The sequence below is a fragment of the Oratosquilla oratoria genome, chromosome 9 (genome assembly GCF_046742065.1).
Source record: "Oratosquilla oratoria isolate Oo_2021 chromosome 9, ASM4674206v1, whole genome shotgun sequence".
NCBI classification, from domain to species: domain Eukaryota; kingdom Metazoa; phylum Arthropoda; class Malacostraca; order Stomatopoda; family Squillidae; genus Oratosquilla; species Oratosquilla oratoria.
The window spans coordinates 64,028,083-64,043,082 of record NC_134785.1 but is presented as its reverse complement, the minus strand read 5'-3'; positions in this window follow the sequence as shown (position 1 = coordinate 64,043,082).

Here is a 15,000-nt window from a genome sequence, read left to right as displayed (position 1 = left end):
TAAATACATTCAAAAGACATAAAATGAAATATTACGAGATACTGGTGAAAAAAAAATACGATGGGTAATTTCGTTGCTGAATTTCATAATAGCATTTTTATAACCACTCTTTCCATTGAATATTTGTAAACGAAAATTACTTTGCCAAAGCATAGCTCGAGCCTTTAGGGCAGTAAAGATATCAAACTTGTTCGGATTTTATATTATCCTCAATTTAGTAATATAATGGATCATAATCATATAGATATTGATACCCTATTTATTATTTTTTCATTTCTTTTTTCGGGGTAATATGATATGCAACATGAAAAAAAAGTCGCTCGAGATGATGATGATATGAAAGCAACTGTGTTGGGTGTGTGGGGATTGGGAAAGAATATGAGTATGAGTATGAGTATGAGTACGAGTGTGAGTGTGTGAATGTGTCAGTGTGTGTATGCGTGTGTGTGCGCATGTGTGTGTGTGTACATGTGTGCGCGCGTGGGTGTGCGTGTGTTCGTGTCTGCGTGTGTGTCTGTGTATTTGTGTGTGACTATATGTGTGTGTGTGTGGGCGTGTGTGAGTCTGTGCATTTGTGTGTGTGTGTGTGTGTGTGTGTGTGTGTGTGTGTGTGTGTGTGTGTGTGTGTGTGTGTGTGTGTGTGTGTGTGTGTGTGTGTGTGTGCGCGTGTGTGCGTGTCTTGTCAACCTCATGCTATAAGAAAACATGACATAGTTTTGTATCTATATAAATATTGTAACACTTTTTTATTTTGTATATTTACGTTCATACCTATTATCAAAACGTTTTCAGAAATTTGATAACCAACCATATTTGTGACGCACGTTTTTCAATTACACATTCCAGCACATCGATGATGTTTCCATGGACTGGACTCGAAGATAATTTCTCAAGACTCCTTCATCAATGCTTCCAAATTTCCAAAAGATGACGCTGAGACAAGATTATCAAAATGTATATCACAGAAAATTCTTGAAACGAAAGAAAAGAGAAAAAGGATCACGGAGTTCTCCGGTTTTTTTATCTTATCGACATTTTGTATTTATTCTCACATAATAAGCATTGATGGATACGGAGTCTTCCATTACATGACACGTATCGAAGAAATAAAACATTAACATTTATGCAATTGCCTCCCAGGAATATGTGAACGTAGGGAAGGAGGGGGGCTGTACTTGATTAATAGCGCAGTTATTCCCATATGTACTTGAAAATATCCAACAAGTTCTAAACGACTTTCTCAATTCAGTTTCAAATGGTATTGTACTCGCTTAATAACGAAGAGCGTATCTTATTAGAATGACCCCATTTCAGGATATTCTAATTACCTCTGTTGGGTTCTTTCGGTAACAAAAAGGTTCACAATCCCACTCACAGGAAATGGGAAGTGAGAAACCTATGGCAGGGCAAGCCCTGTCAATTGAGGCAAACCGCTGTTTTTTTTTTTTTGTTTTTTTTTTAGCCCGATGTTTGGGTTGCCTCCCCGGTTGGCCAGGGCTGCCGGAAACCAACGCAATAAGCACTTAGAGAGCCCCGGGAATCGAACTCACGACCAGCTGCTCATGAGTTCGACATGGTATCCACTGGGTTACCCCGCGGTAACAATGGGTTACCTGCCCCATTTAACCATTTCTTTGATTGTTGTCATTTTTCTTTTTTATACAAACTACTAGGATATTTTATTTATGTAGCATAACGACCTCTTGATGTCAAAGGGATGAAGAAAAGGTGAGGAGTCTACACCAGGATGCGCTGAATAGCTACAGCCGAAACCGTTCTCTTTGCCCTGCGGGCTTTAGGTACTGTTGGGTCAGGTATCTGCAGTAACTGCTTGGAATAGGAGTGTAGGCGGGATTCGAACACTTAATTAAGGAAATGCGAGACCAGCACGTTTACGATTACATCTCTATAGTGAGAAACAGGTAAGGAGCCTACGCCAGTAGTCACTGCTGTGAATCTGTGAGGAGTGCGGGATTCGAACCCACAACTAAGTAAACGCAAGAGCAGCTTGAGTTTGGATAAGAATCTTCGAGTAACTATGCCATTGCCACGTCCTACGCTCTGCGATGTTTGTTACATATGACAACCACAGTCCATTAAGAAAAGTGGCCTTCATTTTAATATATTCAATGTATATTAGATGAGAAACGTCTGCATCTCCGGCCCTTGCCATTAAATGTTTTCGTAATGAGCTCATTTGCTGGTGTGAAATTAAAGACGTGTCTATTTTTTCTCCTTCTGCTCTGAATGTGTGGGTCTTTCTAATTCTTTTGTCTTTCTAAACGTTATAGGTAGGCGAGCTTTTTATCTCGCGAATTTAATTGTTGCATATCTTAATATTCTGATTCTTTCAAGTCAAGTGTAGGTTTTAATTTTTTTTTCTTCAGAATTTTGGTATTTCGAATTTATCGTCTCTTTTCCTTCGTATAAGATACACAAAGACTCGTTTTTCAGATCACCAATTTTACTTCCAGAATGTTCTCATTATCTTCTTCAGAAATGATATCGTAAGACAAAATTTCTGAGAATACTTTCAAGAATTCTCCCCATTCTTTATGATTATTATGATAAAAATCCAAACAACGAGAGAAAGAAAACACATAAAACTTATGAAACACAACACAAGATCAAACTACCAAGTCGGCTCGCTTCGGTAAGAAACCAAACGACATGACGTCACACGGAGTTGCCAAAGGTCTGGTCCTGGAAAACAAGAGAGAACGCTTTGGCCCTATAACCAACGTCCTCGCGATGAGATCGAATAGAGTCCCGTTAGATCTCTAGATAAAAGGCTTGAGTCTCGTTTGCTTCTCTCGTGTATTCCTCCCGTATATTGCCTTGTCTCCTTCGCCTCTGGTGGTATTGCAGGCAATCTCCATTCCATTACACCCAGATAAGGTTGCTGCCTTTTGGGAAGAAGGGCGCTAATATAGCTTTCAGAATATACACTGTTGACCGCCTCAGCACTTGGCATACTTTAAAGATTTTTTTTTTCTGACAAAGATCATGCACTAGCATTGAACAGACCAAACACTTTCAGCTAATTTGGCCTATATAACATATATCAATCTCGCTAACACTACAATCCTATTGAATGATGTATAAATACTGTATCATCTAAAAGGTGATAACAATTATGCAAATAAAAATACGTTCATCGGCATTACTTCACTTTTTTTCTGCACAAATTAAAGAAATAAAATAAGAAAGAAAATGTACAATCAAGGACTACTGTAATGTCCATAATATTGTATGCACTCACTGACGACGCTGTTGATAAAAAAAGAAAAGAAAAAAATCAAGACCTCGATATGGGTAAGTCCCAAAAAAATAATTTAATCAAATAGTATGTTAATTGACTACTTAAAAGAAAATTAGCTATTCACAAATAAATAATGAATAGATAAGTTATATATATTATATATATATATAAATATATTTATATATATATATATATATCATATAGTGATAAAATGCTTCTTTTTCATGTAACGAGTTCTTCAAAATAAATTAAAATGATCTGGTTTATCCAAGTGAGATAAATTAATGAATAAAATGTTTTATGTGTGAAGACTGATTTACTGATTTATATATGAAGAATGATCAAGTCCTAATACAGCAAACAACTTCACGGGTTTGGATCTTGATGGCTCATCGATATAGAATTTCTTCAGAATTCCACAATTCCCTATTGTTCTGGATCACGTGCTGGACTCATGATCGATAGTTATATATACAGGGTGCGGCAGAAATACATCCCACATTTTGAAGTTTAAAAGAAAAAAATATTAGAAAAAAATAATATTATTTAAACAACGGGTTATAAATTTTGTTTGTTTAGTTGAATTCCATTCTCTAAATTTGGGCCTCTATTTACTATACACTGTTGTAAATGATATCTGAAGGAGGTATTTCTGCCGCATTTTGTACTACATTATTGGATGAAAGCTCGTCTGTAGACAGATATCTAAACAATGCTGTGGCTTCACAAAAACAAATAAACAGCGACAAAAACACAAACGCATACACGCACACACAAACACATACACGCACACACACACACACACACACACACACACACACACACACACAGACGCGCGCGCGGTGGCGCGGTTGGTAGAGTTCCAGACTGTCAGTATGGCGGTACCGGCGGTACCTGGTTTGAATCCTGCCCAGGGCTGAAATTATTTCAGTATCGCTGCGCTTCGAGTCGTTACTCCAACTCTCGTGGGCTTGGAGTTGGGGGTGCGTGTGCGTGTAAGGTCATAGCATTACCCATAGGTCGGTCATACAATCTCTGAGTTCCCTCCGGGAGGGAAATAGCTATCGATCACGAGTTCAACACGTGATCCAAAGACCAAGGTAAATCACACGCACACACATAAAAGCTAAACTCTCGATATGGCGTGGGAATACCTGGGTGAGAGGACTCTGGGAAAGGACCATGGTTGGAGGCTACAGAGATTGGAGGGGGGAGGGGGTTACTGCATTCAGATATACAAGAGATGAAGTCAATGTGGCTCTTAACCCGTATTCAACTGCTCATTGACGTCAGAGATATCAGGACGAGTGGCTGTAGGAGAAACTAAATTAAATTGATAAGACGTTGGATAAGGAGGAGTGAAACCAGGGGATATCAAGTGGGTAACTTTGGGATATTATCAGCATTCATGTACATGTAGAGAACAGTATCCTCCCCCTCCCCCATTTTATCTTATTTTCATTGATTTATTTTTATTTTATTTATTTATTTTTTAGATAAACGCTGTGAAATTCCGGTCCGTAAGGACTTATTAATCAGTCAATAAGCTTGAGGCCAGATTATACAGAACCCACATAATTGTGAGAGTAATTTAAACTACCCTCACCTCACTGAAATCACGTGACATTTTCCTAAAAAATTCTAAAGAACCAGATACGTCTACGAAAAAGAATGATCAGTTTAGATCAGCAAGTTTATGTGAAGAACTAACCTTCCTGCTACCACAATTTACTTTTTAATATTTAGTCAGCTTAAGACAAGACTATTTACCTTGCTGGGACCCGAACTTTGGTCCTACTGTGTTGAGACATTCACAATCAAATTCTATAACAAGTTATCTATATTATATTTCATTAATTTGTATAATCATATATATTTATTATATTCATATTCAAATTCTATAACAGGTTATTTATATTTTATCATACTAATATATTTATTATATTTATATGTTTTGTCATATTTGCATACTTATTATATTTATTTTATCTATTAATATTAAAGACAACCTGGTCCATAAGAGGGGTAGAGGGGGAGTTAACTAGTATTAATACTGGAATATCATGGAACATGTCACTTGTAACAGTGAAATCTTTTGTACCTTCAATTTACCTGGTATTACGTTAGTCCCCACATTGATCCCCACCATACCCGGGATGATTATTTGATACTGGAATATATTTGGGTCGATAATTAAAAAAGGTAGGCCGTTTTTTTTTTTTTTTTTTTTTTTTTTTTTTTTTTTTTTTGGTCTTATGGTTGTTCACCATGTTGAATAGCAACTTGTAAAAAAAAAGTAATAAATTAATACAGAAATGAATAAATACATAAATGAATATATAGATAAATAAATAAATTAACAATTTAACAAATCAAGAACAAAAACAAATGAACATAAATAAACAAATTTTAAAATTAATTAAAAAACAATTCATTCAATCAAATAAGGAAATGAAACGTAAAAAATAACCAGATAAATGAAGTATCAAGTATTCATATACATAAATACAATAATAAAATAAAAAATAAACAGACAACTAGATAAATAAATAAACAAGTAAATAATATAATAACTTGAATTATATGTAAAAATAGATAAGTGGATAATTTTGTAGAGGTGCTTGCTCGAGTGGTTGAATTACATTTTAAAAAAAGTTTACGTAAATCACGATAAAAAGAAGAAATAATGTAGTTTTGCTTTTAAAGAGTTCTAATGTAGATAAAAGGACCTGATACTACAATAGAAAAAAGGTAAAAACATTTATATAAATATCTCATTAAAGTTAAATTACTTTTCTAGAGGTATTTGCATGAGTGGTTGAATTATGTTAATAAAAGTTTGCCTAAATCACGAAAAGAAAGAAAAAGAATATGTGCTTTTGCTTCGAGAGAGTTCTAATGTAGATAAAAATACCTGATATTACAAAAAAAAACAAAAAAACATTTTTATCTGCGGAACTAGAATACCTTTTTATGTTCAAAGAAATATGTGGGTCTTTTCGGACTTTCTTCATTGTTCCCAGTTTTATTCATTTTCTTCTTCTCTTTCTTCTTCTGTGTACTTTTCCCTCACGCCTGACTATTCTGTTGACTTTGGCGGATTCTCTTTGTTTCGGCGGAATCTCCCTAGTGCAGATTCCGCCAAATCCGCCCTTTTTTCCTCCCCCGAGAGACTCCGACATTGTTACCCCGACTCGAGTGTGTTAAAGCCTTGCGCACACACATACAGATATACACATTGACAGAAACACAGAGAAATGGAGAGAAAAAGAGAAGAAAAGGGATAAAAGAGATAAAACAGATAACAGAGACAGAGTGGCAGAAGAAGAGAAACTGACTGAAACAAAACAACGACAGACAGAGAGAAAATACAAAACAAAGCAGTGACAAACAAAGCGAGACAGATACATATGACATACGACATATACACAGACAAGCATCCAAACAGACATACAGACATATACGTATCAGTAGATACACAGTGTGTGTACATACATTGTACATAGACACAATTGCATACATACATAATCATAAATCTATGTATATTATATGTATATTATATATATATATATTCACACATATATATATATATATATACATATATATATATATGCATGTGTATCTGTGCGTGTGTTTGTGTGTGTGTGTGTGTGTGCTGTGTGTGTGTGTGTGTGTGTGTGTGTGTGTGTGTGTGTGTGTGTGTGTGTGTGTGTGTGTGTATACGTATGTGATGTGCATGTGCATATGCACATATGTGCCTGCATACATACATGCATATATACATACATGCACATACATACACAAATACATACACACAAAAAAAAAACACTATCCTCTCTCTCTTGTTTCCCCGCCTCGCTTAATCCTCTCCTATACTAACTGCACGACTCCATCGTTTCAAGATAGAGGTCCAAGTAAATGACCGGAAGAGGAAGGCAACTCACTGTGATCCAATTGTACAACACTTCCAGGTACCTCATTATATATATGACATATAAAGCAAGGACGAGTTCAAAGTGGCTATATGTCAAAGAATTTAGATCAATAGTTTTCCAATCTCCCGGAAGCTCTTACTCCTTCCATTGCTCTGTTCCACTTATAATTTTGTTTTCTTTTGTAAGACAGATTATAAACTCGAGGTCGTGAGCATTTCAAACTTCGTAGATCAGTTCTTTCATTATCCCGTCTTAAATGTGTCTTTCATCTTTTCCAGATCGAAAAACAACGATTTGGCTTTTGGAAAGGATTATTTGTCCCATTTCATAGTGAAAAAGAAAATAGTTTCCTACAAAATTGTCCACAGAAAGTCTGAGTCACCACCGTCCCACACCAACGATGTGGGAAGTGAGAAACCTCTGGAAGGGCAAGCCCTGTCGGTTGTAGCTAGCCACTGGGTTTTTAAGGCCGATGTTTGGGTCGCCTCCCCGGATGTCGAAAACCAATGCAAAAAGTAAGACACCTAGACTACTAGGATATGATATACAAGCCGATAATACAAGATTTTTTTGTTTCTTAAGAAGAGATATCACTGAGCCAATATAGAAAATGGAATCTGATTATTCCTGAGGATCATTTATGATCATGGAGATCCACGTATATATTTCTTTTCTCTTGTGTACCCTGAAAGTTTTATTTTGTTAAACAAGAAACGTTCGCACCTTGTGATGAACGATATTTGTATCTACAATACCCAGTTCAAGCCTGTGTCTACTCGTTCCCTTAAAAAAATAATAAAGATCAAATATATAAGCAGTGAGGTACCGTAAAGTGGAAAGGTTCTCAGAACACGTGTTGAATGTAAATATTCACTCGAACATCTCGATTTTTTTTTCATGGACTCCAGTTGGTAGTAGATGGAGTGTCCTTCTCTATACTTCCTTTTTTTTATTACCTGATGAATTATTTTCATATTCAAACGACTCTATTTAACTCGTATGCCTCCATCAGATAAAATGTAAGGTACATGTCATTTCAACTCTTCTGCTGACTTCTAAGACACCCATCTATTCTAGAAAACAAAATACATTCTTTTTACAAGAAAGAAAACGCTCCCCCACATTCAAAGAGATCTTTATCAACAATAACCAATACTCTTTCACATTGATCACAAAATCTATTTCTATTAAGAACTTCTTTTCCATACGATTCCAATTAATTAGATAGCCGGCAAGAGGGCGTGAATAGCGTTAAGGCAATCCGAACGATGCTGGGATATTGAGTGGGATCGGAGCCACCAACTCTCATATTTTTATTGGAATATTGCTTCCACTATGTGGGTACGTATATATGACGCCTCGCCATTGGGCCAATGCTTACCGATATGAAATTTTAATTCAATCGACCTCATTGCTAATAATCAAGGTAATGGGGTCAGAGGAGGATTAAGACCATAATGGTGAGAGTAGATGTTATGTTTTCTATAATAGATAACTAGATCTAATCTGAAAGTAAGCTAAGAAACTTCCTGGTTTATAAGGAGGCTGGAAAATAGATTATGAAACAAAACAGAGAGATTACATGAATAAAGAATAAGTTAGTATACAATGAGATACATGAATAAATGAATATATAAATTACATAGATAAATGAATAGATAAACAAGTAAAATTAATAAAAAAATAATGATTAATAAAATTTAGATGATTAGATAAATTAGTATCAATATTAAATGAAAATCAATCAAGCACGAACAAATAAACAAATTATGTAAAACAAATTAATAATAAATAGGCAATAAATGAATAAAAATGTTAGAATAAGAACTATAGAAGCAAATAATCAAATGAAACGAATAATATTTCATATAGAATTTAGATTGATACGTTATAAATTGAAAAAAGGCCTGCCTGTCATAGGCAACCATCTATAATTTGTTTTATGTATTCACTCATTCCAATAGCATCAGAACCTACAGTCGATTTCTTTTTATCTTTTTAGGTGCATCAGGGAAATGTTAGAGACAAGCAACCCCTACAATCGAGATCTCTCACTTTTATTTTATTTTTTTTCTGCGACCACGCATCAGGAAAACGTCAAGGACAAGAACTGAACCCTGTGGCACTCCACACGTAATGGTCGTCCAATCGAACTCCACCCCTCTGATAACCTGTTTCTTTTGCCGCCCAAAGGCCGTCTTTTGTCCAATTACCGTCGTTTCTTTCAGTTCAACTTCAATTCAATTTACTCAGAAGACCTCCGCGCTATACTTTTACGAAAGCCTTCATGAAATACGCATTACTGCCTGAATTACTTAGTGGTCTCGATGGAGAACGAGATCAGCGAGGATTTACGAAATATTTGTTGAACAATATTATCGTTTTGGCTGCAATAGGACTCCCTGAGCTGTATAGAATTGTTTGGCAATGTGGAGAAAATCAATGTCTTTCTTACTGTAGTGAAAGAACCAATTACATTTACAGCGTGCTAGGACCAAAAGAGTATGAGTACAATTAAGACTCTTTTCTGACTAAAGCCAGGAGAATTTATTTTTCTTTGATTTGTAAAAAAAAAAAAACCATTTTTTTTCTTGCAGTTTTATAGAAGAGAGATTTTGCCCTTTAAACAAAATCACAAGAATACAACCAAAATATCTTGACCCCGTGCAATACAAAAAGGGGAAAATTTCATTCCAGGATTTGTCGAGGGTCATTTTATTATCCCCAGTGTATTACACGATTTTTCCTTCAGTTATAGCCTCTATCAGCTTGCTTACTATCGAAGAGCTACTGGTTGGTAATTTCTTTCTTTACTACAAATCGGGTTCCACGGAAATAAATGAATAAACAAGCCTGTTAAAATAACAGGTAGCATATGATACCTTTTGGTCTAACTTAGATACCAAATAACCTTGAGAGAATATCACGAAAAAAAATCCTTCTTGGTGTTATCCATGATGAAGTTCGAGTATGCTAAGTTACGACAAATGGATTAAGTAGCTCTCTGGCACTGGGAATTGAACCACTGGGAGAATGGCTAGATCAAGGTCCAGAACATTCCTTTTAACGTCCAGCATAGCACAACGGGAACATCATTGCTCTGTGGCAGTAAGTCACACATCCAACGACTCGGGTCCCAATGACACAGCTAGTTAATGAAAATTGAGTGTCACTCGGCAAAGGAGGAGTTTCATCAAGACGGCTCTGACCCTTGCCAATGCGAAAGTGTGTCTCAGTGCCGAGCAGCAGCCAGAATACATATGAAGCTCAAATTGCCACCCAGTACAGGAAGAGTTAATAGAAAGGTCGACTTTGATCCTCCTCCTGGAAGGAGTCTGATCAAAGGCACCTTCGAGTCTTCGAGCTCTCCTAAAAGGATCAATTGAATATCAGAGTAAGGCGAAGCAAGATTACTTGGCAAGGTTCGTTCCTGCAATAGGATGATGCAGCAGGTAATATAGATTTTGCTCTGCCCATGGATATTTTTTCTTTTTTTCTGGAAGAGGTGTCTGTCAATCACCATTTTTATTTAATCCCAGTTGCCTCATCCTGACTGATGAAAACATGATATTTCTAGGATAATAACGGATGTCACATTTTTTTTATTCTCTGTTTGGCACCAAGCCATATACTTTATCCACATCCGTGCAATGCCTCAAACAACTCATATGCCACGCAAATAACTTGTTCTGTTACACAGCAAATAATGTTCAGTACTTTCGTCTCGTACGAAAGATTGACTCACTAATATTTCACTTTTACAGGAAACATGTCCAAATCATAATTCAAGTACACACACACGCAAACACACATACACACACACACACACACACACGCACGCACACACGCACACACACACACACATACACAAACACACACACACACACACACACACACACACACACACACACACACACACACACACACACACACACACACACACACACACACACAAACTTTATACTAAAACATATGCGGAGACCACTGTGAATAAAGTAAAGGAAGATCAGATAATTTCGTATTCAGTTCATCTTAAATCCGTCTTAAAGTACGAAACCCGCCCTGCAAACTTCAATCGCGTGTTGAGTGTGATTTATGTTATATTCATCCTAACACCCTTATCAATGACTATCAACCTTTGGCCTTATCTGCAATCTTCGCAACCTTCCCACACTCGATATCATTGGATATTGCAAACACTACAGAATGCATCTCATTTATAACCTCTCTTTCTGCCTGGCTATTTTTCATCTTAAATCCAATATCATAATATTGGTCTTCCTTGGTGTATCTATCATAACTCCGAACTTCTGTATTTATGAATTTCATCTTTCGAAAAGTCTTGTACAAACTTCTACAAAATCATGGAAACTATTCAAAGATTTCTCACCCACTCTGTTAGCTGCCTCTTACAAATCATAACTTTCATATTCAATTACTTTTTCTTCAAACTATTCTTTCTGCCAGGTAAGTCTAAACGTATTCGCCGAGTTCTTGCATTCTCTCTTCCTCCCGATTCTCTTTTTCCGATTCTCCATTTCTTTCTTTCTTACTCCTTTCTCTCTGTTTCTATTGTCTCTCATTCTCTCTCTCTCTCTCTCTCTCTTCTCTCTCCCTCTCTCTCTCTCTTTCTTTCTCTCTCTCTTTCTCTTTTTCTTTTTCTCTCTATTTCTCCCTCTCCTTCTCTCTATGTCTCCCTCTCTCTCTCTCTTTCTATCTTTATTTTTATCTTTACCTATACATCTAGATTTTGGAATTGAACCACTCTATGTACTTATAACTATCTCTCTATTCTTCTCTATCTAACACACACACACACACACACACACACACACACACACACACACACACACACACACACACACACACACACACGCATACACACACGCATACACACACACACACACACACACACACACACACACACACACACACACACACACACACACACACACACACACACACACACACACACACACACACACACACGCATGCAGATACCTTACCTTGCGACCAAACACCTTTGCAAACACATACACAAGCAACACCCACTGCCACTCAAGCCAACACTCCACTTACACCTATACACACATAATCCTATACCCATTTGGTAGAGCCCTGGAGGTGGCGCCCGCGAGCGCGCCGACGCGCGCCGCCTCACCCGCATTCTCACAGAGAAGCTCAAATGTATTACGCCGTCCCAGAGAGACACAATTACATTCCACTTTGATATCCTCCTAATCTTGATATCAAAGCCATCCACACTGGTCGCACGGGCCTCACCGTGGTGCTAAGTCAACAGAATTATTATCATTAGCCTGGCTGCAACTATTTGCACAAAATGTATTCCCTCGACAAATTGAGGGACGTTTAAGCCTGGAATAAGCGTTTATAGAAAAGAAGGGGTTTTTAGATAGGATATTTTATGATAGGTGAAAACAGAATTAGTCAAGTGATTTGGGAGCCTATTAAACGAATAACTACCAATTAAATTTATATTTACTTATATACCAATTTCGTGTATGAAATTCCTGGCTTTAACTCTGTCATTAGATTAACTTTCTCGATCTTAAGCCTGCATAGGCAGAGATCAGTCATCTGCCACCAATTACATCTAATAACCTACATTGTTATGTTTCTATATACGCAATTCTAACTATATGTACGTGATCATTCTTGTACATGCATGTTTGTGTAAATGTGTACACACACGCACATGTATGTGTGTGTGTGTGTGTGTGTGTGTGTGTGTGTGTGTGTGTGTGTGTGTGTGTGTGTGTGTGTGTGTGTGTGTGTGTGTGTGTGTGTGTGTGTGTGTGTGTGTGTGTGTGTGTGTGTGTGTGTGTGTGTATGTATGTGTGTGTATGTGTGTGTATGTGTGTGTATGTGTGTGTGTGTGTGTGTGCGTGTGTGCGTGTGCGTGTGTGTGTGTGTGTGTGTGTGTGTGTGTGTGTGTGTGTGTGTGTGTGTGTGTGTGTGTGTGTGTGTGTGTGTGTGTGTGTGTGTGTGTGTGTATGTATGTATGTGTGTGTGTGTCTGTATGTGTGTACCTACGTGTATACAAATGTTTAACGAGTTTCTTCAAACCATCGATCAAACCCGACCAGGAAATGATCAAACACAATGCAACAACAACACCCAAAACAAGAACAGTCATCACAAATGACCTAGCAAAAACTTAAAAAAAAAAAAAATTATGATGATAAAATATAATTCTAGTTCAGATCTTTCAATGTGTACACTGTGCAGATCTAGAATACCTCATTACAGTCAGTAATCACAATGTTAATAATACATTAATAAGTCATATGAAATCCAAAAACGCAATGGTCTGGGTACCTCCAGTTTACTAATTCATTTGATATTTAGGTTTATCCATGTTTAGCACAAGAAGGCTTAAAGACCTTTATTCCATATTTGTATAAATCCCTTAATAACAAAAGAGTAACAAAGAACTTGAGAACTATAAATCATCTAACATTAAAAGAATAGCCAGGTTACAAAGAGCTAAAACTATATTACCAGAGGTTTTATATTAACGTAATTAGAGATGAGATAAAAGTAGGGACTAGATTTCTAAGAGTTAAAGCTCTTACTCTTAGTTCTTTCGTTGATATCTTTCTACAGTACGTAATCCTCTCTTTTACCTGAATGCCTCTTTTTCATCCTAAGGCCCCCCTCCCCTTCCTGCTTCTTCCTCTTCCTCTTCTTCTTCCGCTTCCTACTGTTCTTTGTCTTCCTCATAACTTACTCTTCATCTCCCTCCAGTTCCTTTATTTATTTATCTATTTATTCTATTGATTTATTCTTATTTATTTATCTATTTATTTTTGTTATCCTTTACTTTTCACATCCACTTTGTCCACAGCCTCCACGTCCTCCTCCTTTGGGAACTCACAGTACCCATGTCCACATCCTCCTCCGCTTCCAGGTTTGAAATCCTCTTAGAACTTCCTTGTCCTCCTTTTCCTTCTCCCTTTCTCTCTCTATCTCCTTCTCCTGCTCCTCCGCTTCCAGTTCCGAAATCCTTTTAGAACTTATCTTCCTTTTCCTTCTCCCTTTTCTTTCTCCATCTCTTTCTCCTCCTCCGCTTTCAATTCCGAAATCCTCTTTGAACTTCCTTATCCCCCTTTTCCTTCTCCCTTTCCTTTTCCATCTCCTTCTCCTCCTTCGCTTCCAGTTCAGAAATCCTCTTCGGGTTTCCTTGTCCTTCTTTTCCTTCTCCCTTTCCTTCTCCATCTCTTTCTTCTCCTTCGCTTCCAGTTCCGAAATCCTCCTAGAGTTACCTTGTCCTTCTGTTCCTTCTCTCTTTCCTTCTCCATCACTTTCTCCTCCTCCTTCCTCTCCACTTAGACTGTCCTTTGCTTCTTACATGTCCTTCATCCTCCTTTCCTCCTCTCCCTCCTCGTTGTTTTTTTCATTTGATTCTAATTCAGGTTATATTAATCTACTTTCTCCTTCTCTTTCTTATATTTCTTCTTTCTCACTTCCTCAAATTCATTTACAATAATGTTCTCCTATTCAACTCGCTTCTGTTCTCCTTCATTTCATTTGCCTCTTCCATCTTCTTTTCCTTTTCTTCCTCCTCTTCCTCTTCTCCCACCATTTCCATCCTCCTTTTCTTTTCCCGATGCCCCCACTTTACATGGTCCTCTATGTTCTCCTCCTACCACCCTCCTCTCCTCCTCCTCCTCCTCCTCCTCCCCCTCTTATTCCTATTCCCTCTCCTCCTCCTCTTCCTCCTCCTCCCTCTTGTCATTGGCCTCTTCATTCTCCTCTTCATCTCCCTTTTCTTGTTCGAAT